Genomic DNA, 7,306 nt, shown 5'->3' with positions numbered 1-7,306 from the left:
AGTTGTCTGGGACAGACTCCTTTTCCCAAATGCAAGCAAACAGATCGGATATGCACTGACTGAGGACTTCACCGCCCTCTTTGAACAGTGCGGGTGGAATGTCATCCGGACCGGGAGCTCGGTGGCGCTTGAGAGGACATACGCAGCCGTAAACCTCCGAGGCCGTAGGTGGTTGCACGTTCACCGTCGAGGGTTCTACTTCACCTGTGGGCTCTAGATGAGTGTCGGCTGGCGGCCACGACAGTTGTTGTTCGCAGTATTCAAGGTATTCCAAATATTCCAAGGTATGTATTACAATGAACTGCACATACCTTGGAAATCAAGGCATTGTCCTTTTAGAAACAGCCTACAAGTTGAGTGATCTCACATTTGATAATTTTCTAGTGCCTTCTGATGTTCTCGCCTTTGATGTCATCATGAGCAGCAATAAGTTATCGTACATGCAATGATTTTCGGCCTCTAGTTATTACATGATCTTGACGAATAATGCATTCGAAGGAACGAAATGAATATTGGCATTATGGCATGTGCGCCACTCTATAACAAAAGCCGACAAGTGCAGAAAGTGAAATTTGATTGAAACGGGTTCTACTGGGCAAAAGCGCATTCAAACTCTCCTAGCGACACGCCTGTGTCGTACGCTAATAATTAAAGAGCATTTACAATTTTTCCCAAACATGTTGTTGATTGAATAAACATTCTTCTTGAAAATGTTGCATTCTGCTGTGTATTTTATACCATTTACTAATCTGGCCTATTTTTCTTCAACTTGGCATAATAAACCCCCTTTGTGTCGTTGGCGGTTATTCTGCTCTGCAGTTGCACTGCTATGAATCAGCCCCAACACTTAGACGCATACCCAGAATTTCTCTTCAACCTAATTTTAAAAAAGGAAGCACAACCGTTATTCTTTAACGGAATTAAAGTAAATCCGTAGAATCTCTTCAGACAGTCGCAGTTTTGCCAAAATCTGTTCAAGGAGAGGAATTCATGTTTTCGATACCTGCCGTAGCTCAGCGTGATTCCTCCATAATTGCGATGGGATATATCGTGAAGAAGTACGCTTCTTCCCGTGTATTCTTTCCTTTTTCCTTTTCTCTTTTCTTCACTTCATGCGAAAAATACGAGGGTCAACATGGGCTATGGAAGACACTAACCAGTAGAGCATACAGCTCAAATTTCGGTTGTTAACGGTGCGGTCGCTCATATCCTCAGTGACAGGTGTGTAAGGAGCAGACATTATACGCAAAGAATTGGTGGATATCTAAGGCTGGTTAGTGGATGTAAATCAAGTCTATACCGCTACTGTCTTGCATAGACTTTTCTTTTGTGTCAGCTTTTATGAATACAGCATTAGCACACACGCGGATCTGTCATCATCACTGGATCTAATCATGTAAGAAACAAATTTGTCTTTACAACGGTAAGATGTCTGAGCAAGTTCACCGAAGATGTAAACGAGATCGAATCAAATATATTTTTTCACTTAGGATTTATTATCCTGTGGAACTGACTGTCAGAAAACAAAGCGGAGTGGCTACCCATTATGGATGTACCAGCACATCCAATAAATAAAACACAGTGAACGGTAGCTTGATAATTTTCAAGCCTGAGCACGGAAGAACGGAACACATATTGTTGTGGTGACGAAGGGCCGTCGCCGGCTATTGGCCCGGTAGTATCGGAGCCCTCGTGCCTCCCTCCGTTGGCAGGGAAGGTGGACATTGTAAATGTACAACAACTGATGGGTTGTTATTATTATCGGGGCGTGGTATGGAGAAGACAATAGTTAGAAACCAATAACAGGCGGCTTTTGAGACTATCCAATAAAGCTCATCCTGGATTTGGGTGAAGAAGCTGCAGACAAGGACAAGTTGCCGTGTGGTGGCTGCAGCGAACAGTAGTATACAAAGTGAGTATATGGACGACTTTCTGACATTGCATTCCACGTGTAAGAAGATGCTAACTAATCCTTGAAGCTGGTTGACTCAGAGGAATTAGCAGTCTGAGGCATTCCAAAGAAAAGGCTGAGGTAAAACATTGGACGCATGGTCATGATGCACGTTTAAACGATGAGATGAAAGCAAGGACCAACTGTGGCCTAATGAAAAATTAAGCGGCTTTGCAGAACAAATAGCCTTAGCAGCCTTACGTCGTGTCCTTTTGGTCCGTCCGTGAACTTGCTGATGAGGCAGCATTTTTACTCCGCTACAGTCGATATATTGCATTTTCAAAAACACTTCAGGATTTGTGCCTTAATCTAAAGCCAACGGCACAAGCGCTTAACCAGCAATGTCTACGTTTCAGTTTTTTGCCTCTGCTGAAGAAGGTGGAAAATGATGATCAGTATGTGGTATGAAAGGCTTTAGAGAGAATGGTATACAGTTATTGAGAGAGTCCTCAACCGTGCAGTCTTTCACATCATCAAGGCCAGTGGAATAGGAGGGAAGAACATGGTACAGGAGCAGTTAGTGAAAGTTTAGTGACGATTGGCGGCGAAAAATTCTAACCAGGTAAGACGACTTACGATTGACAGTCAAAACGCATTGAAAGTATGTATGATGTGGATATAGGTTCCGTTCACCACTTTGAGGACATAGCGGGGCCGATGAAGTTTTGGCGATGTATAAAGTTTGGATGTGGGTTGAGGGATAGTTGTTCCTGGTTTAATGAGACGGAGTGAACCTTCCAGTCTCCAGTTAGGCCATCATCATCAGAGCAAGTTAGATCATGTTGGGAAAGATCATCCTGTTTGCCTAATTATTTATATTGTTTAGACACAGTTGATACACAATAGATACACAGTTGTGACACGAAGCGCATAGCTATCGGCCAAGTGTAGGGAAGCGATTGTCACATCAATCTACAAAACTGGTGACCGACTATCGCCTGGCAGCCGCAGGCCTATAAGCCTCACTAGCGTGTTGCGTAATGTGATGGAACACCTTCTGAAGCGAGCTATCCTAGATAACCTTACGTCCAGCAACCTGATATCTCCAGCTCAACATGGAATTTCCCAAATCGCTGTTGCTTGACAAACACATTCGTGTTTATGGACAGCTTAACCCAAGCCAAGGACGACTCATATCGGATGCCATATTTTTCGACTTCCCAGAAGGGTCCCACACGTCCTGTTGCTCCACAAACCCGAGTTTTACTGGATTCAAAGGAAAATCTTTCACTGGTTCAACGCGTTCCTATCGGACCGATCATTCCGGGTGACAATAGGCTCGACCTATTCTTCTCCAACGCCGGTATCCATTGGGGTTCCACAAGGTTCCATCCTGGGACCAGTGCTGTTTCTGATCTACGTCAACGACCTTCCAGATGTTCTTGCAAATCCATGTCTACTTTTTGCGGGTGACTTGAAAAATTCCAATGTCAGTGCTCTCGAAATGGATAAAGACGCTGCATAGCAATGGTCGATGGACTGGCACCTTCCTCTGAATAACGGAAAGTGCATCCAAATGTCATTTGGAGGAGACTCAGCGAATGCTTTTGTCATGCATGGTGAAAAAGGACCAGAAAACATCATGAGGTTAGACTGCACCATGGGAAATCGGCCCAAAAGCATTTCCATTTTACGGATAATCCGACGCATTTTCTCCTGTATTACTCGCATGAACTTCCAAATGAGGCCTACGTCAGACTGATCCGGAATAGGTCAACCAAGTTGTCTACTCAGGACGCACAAAAGACGTTACCCTCATTGAGCGTATCCAGCGGGCGGCTGCGAGAATAGTTGCCGACCTCATATCCGTGGACTACGAAACGCGTCTCGTGCTGTTTGCTCTCCTTCCCCTGGAGTACCGTCGCCTCCTAGGGGACCTAATTCTTACTTACGCCCTGCTTGAACAAAGCTTGGCTAACAGGTTTTTCACCGTTGACCAAGCAAGCTCAGACCAGACACATTCATTAGAGAAAATTTTTTCTCATTTCGGGTAGTAGCTGCGTGGAACGACCTTCCTCCGACGGTTTGTCCGAGCTCCTCCTAGAACCCAGTTCAAAGCACTATTAGACACTTACTTATGCGAGTCCTTGCGCTGGAAAACATACTGCTCCCCACTGAGAACATAAAGAGCAGTCCGACACCCTTTTTTCACTTATGCCTTTCAGGTGAACGACAGCCACTGACCGACAAGAACAAAACCGACCCGGGAAACTTGGGCAAAAGCCTCGATCCCGTGTATCAATATGTGAATCCGTGAATCGCCATCGTACCGTTCGGAGTCAGAAGGTCGGACAGAACTTTGTGGTCACTTCCAAGCGGTCGCTGATCGGATCATGGGGGGGAACATCCGTCAAAGTTCTCCAGAGATTTCTTCTGGTCTCCTGGACCATTCCAAATAACATTTTGAAAGACCGGAAATAGCCTGCTGGAGCACCCGCGAGCAGAAAATTGCGGACTATCTATTCGGATGTTCCTGACCCGACAGCTCGTTCCCGGTCGACGGTAAACACAAGGAAAATCCAATTTGGTGTTCGTGCAAGTGTTTTTGCGCGAGATTATCGACAAAGGTACGAGCTCTGTCTACGTAACCGCGTCTTACAAAAACGCTGGAGAGTAATGTGTAACGTTTCCATTGGCTTAGACATTTGGGGGCGACACAAGAATCAACTCGGTCGACGTCATCTCTCGGAGCCGCCAGCGTGACACATCAACCTACTGCATGAAATTATCATCAGCATTTGAACTCAAGGTGATCACGCCGGATGCGACACAGCTGGAGATGACACAGAACGCGTCATTTGGGGAATCATATCCTTTCCCAAGAAGAGGAGCAGATCGCAAACATCGTTCAACGGCTGCTTTCCCAATTGACCCCGGAAAGGTCCATTACTGAGTTTTCCCCCTGAAGCGGAGGCTTTGAGGATATCAGTATCCCAACGACCGATCACTTTTCGAGATAATACCAGTGTTATTTCCCGAAAATTTCGTGCTCTGTCCGACATGTCACGCCTAAATCCATATGGACTGCGGATCTGTCCTATTGACAAGCTGTGCTTTGTATACGCTAACGAATTTATTATTTCCCAAGGTCGCTCAAAACGTGTATATAAGTGTCTCAACGCTCACGCCTGTCCGCTCTTGACTGGGGCTGTCTGTCTCTCCCCCCCCCCCTAAAGCCCCGTACTCTTCTCTGTGTTATAGCTGGGAATTTGTGCGCTCGTTCCCAAGTCGTATGTAGTCGGTAATGATACCCTTTCGGACTCACAATAGTCTCAGACCATTGATGTGTCCCCGGGGTCCCTATCCAGGGAAGTAATTGTAACCAGCACGGTTGAGTTTGCTGATAGTACCTTTCATACTCCGCTGACAAGTCACCAGTTGACCTTTGCTGGGTCAAGCTCTGTATAGTTGTGCGAGAAGTGCTCTTCGACGAAGTTGGTCAACTAACACGTCAGAATATGCCAACGGAGCATGTGGAACATTCCACACACGTCACTATTTCCACAACTTTTCGATTCTTCATTTTTGTGATTTCCGAGGAGTTCATGAAAGCCTTCGTATGTTTTTAATAGAAAATTTAACCTTTTTGGTTTATGTGCTCTGCAACAGCGTTTTTAAGTGCTTGTTCCAGTTGTACTCCTTTGCCTGAGATGTCACGTTTTTTTCTCCGGCGCCTTATACGGTCTCTACATGCATGTGATGCCAGTGTTGCTAACACAAATCAGTGATACCTAAAGCACCACACGGCGACTAAGTATAACTTTACGTTCAAAAATGAGGTATTTATTGCACGGGCGCAGTTTGTACGCGAAGAAACAACGAGAAAATATTGGTGAATTTTTGGTATCAGCATCAGCCGGAGTAAGTAACTTATCCATCCCAACCTATGGACTGGTTCATCTATCGTGGTTGAGTTATTTCTTCCGAAAGACCGCAGTAGTTCGGACTTGGTCAAACACTAAATATTTTAGCGTCTTCAGCTCGTCGCGACAAAGTTTCTGACCCATGTAGCAATGTGGGGTCCACCAAAGCGTTGTTTACTTAGCCCTTGACAGATGAACTGATGTCCTGCCTGCTTCAAAGCTAATCAACATTGACAAACGCTGATCTGGCCTCCCTAGTCCGAATAAAAATATCGTCTTCAGGAGACCTCGACGGATACGGTTTCCCATATAGAGAACTTCCTATGGTCCCTCAGTTGGCTCGTACGCAAGCATGGGGTTCGTGTTCCAGCCCATCTAGTTCTGCAGCAGCACTCCACACTACAGAATTATTTGAATATATAATGTTGGCTGCATTACAAGATCCAAGAAGAGGTTGTCATCTGCATGCTCGATATTTGTGAGCAAGTTGTATGAGAGCATTCCGACTCCTCAGGCAGTAGAAACCGGGGTGTGTCTTCCTCCATCGTATCGGTGATGAATTCAAAAAAGGTGAAAGAAAACAAACAGCCTTAGATGACACTGACGGATGCGTTTCTTTGATACAGGCCAGGATTTATTGGAAACCTTTGCTCCGTTGACGCTGCCATAGTGCCGGATGAACAACAGTATCGAAGGCAAAATACAGGTCAAGAAAGACTACCACTGTAGGTTTTTGGAAGAAGTGTCGCTGTTCCTGTAGTTGGATATTTGCTTGATGGGTTCTCCAGCAGAACGGAACTCAGCTTAGGTTTTAGGGGTCTGCCCCTCCGTATTCCGTCGACAAGACAGGGACAAGACCAGAGTGCCTTTTTTATTTCACTGCAGTTATTGAAACGTTTGCCTTCCCTTTTTGAAGCCAGGAATTACTGTTGATGTACTTCATTCTGGGAGCATCCTGTCTCCACTCCACCCAGCACCAGACGAGTAACCAGAGTTTCTCCGGCTGCTTTAAAGTAGATAGGATACAGATCGTCCTACATTTTAGTAGCGATATTTCGTACTTTATGTGTCCTTTTTGGGGACCAGTAAGGTTCACATTCCAGTCGCCCACAACGCACTGTTTCCATCGGCTGTGTTGCGGAAGACCAGCTGGAGTATTCTTCCAAGTGAGCGTTTTTCCGGATGAATTGCCGCTTTTTTTAGTTATCGTTTCACTGAAAGTTTCCTTTGGCCAAGCGACCGTACTAGGTGGTGTAGAGCACGGCTGTTCCCGGTGGCAAAACCCTTCTTAGAGGCTTCTTCATTAGAGGCTGATAGTGAGTCTTCCATAATCGTATCAGTGACGAAGTTGAAGAGGAAAGATGAAAGACGACAGTCCTGTCTGATCCATTTGATGTGGTGAACTCGGGAGAGGGCTTCCCGTAGACTTTCACAAGTACACGGAGTTGGCGTGCAGCGCCTTGAAGAGGGTCAAGAATTTATGGGGGACACC

This window comes from Opisthorchis viverrini, assembly GCF_000715545.1.
Source record: "Opisthorchis viverrini unplaced genomic scaffold opera_v5_198, whole genome shotgun sequence".
In the NCBI taxonomy this organism is placed as follows: Eukaryota; Metazoa; Platyhelminthes; class Trematoda; order Opisthorchiida; family Opisthorchiidae; genus Opisthorchis; species Opisthorchis viverrini.
This window is presented reverse-complemented; position numbering follows the sequence as displayed.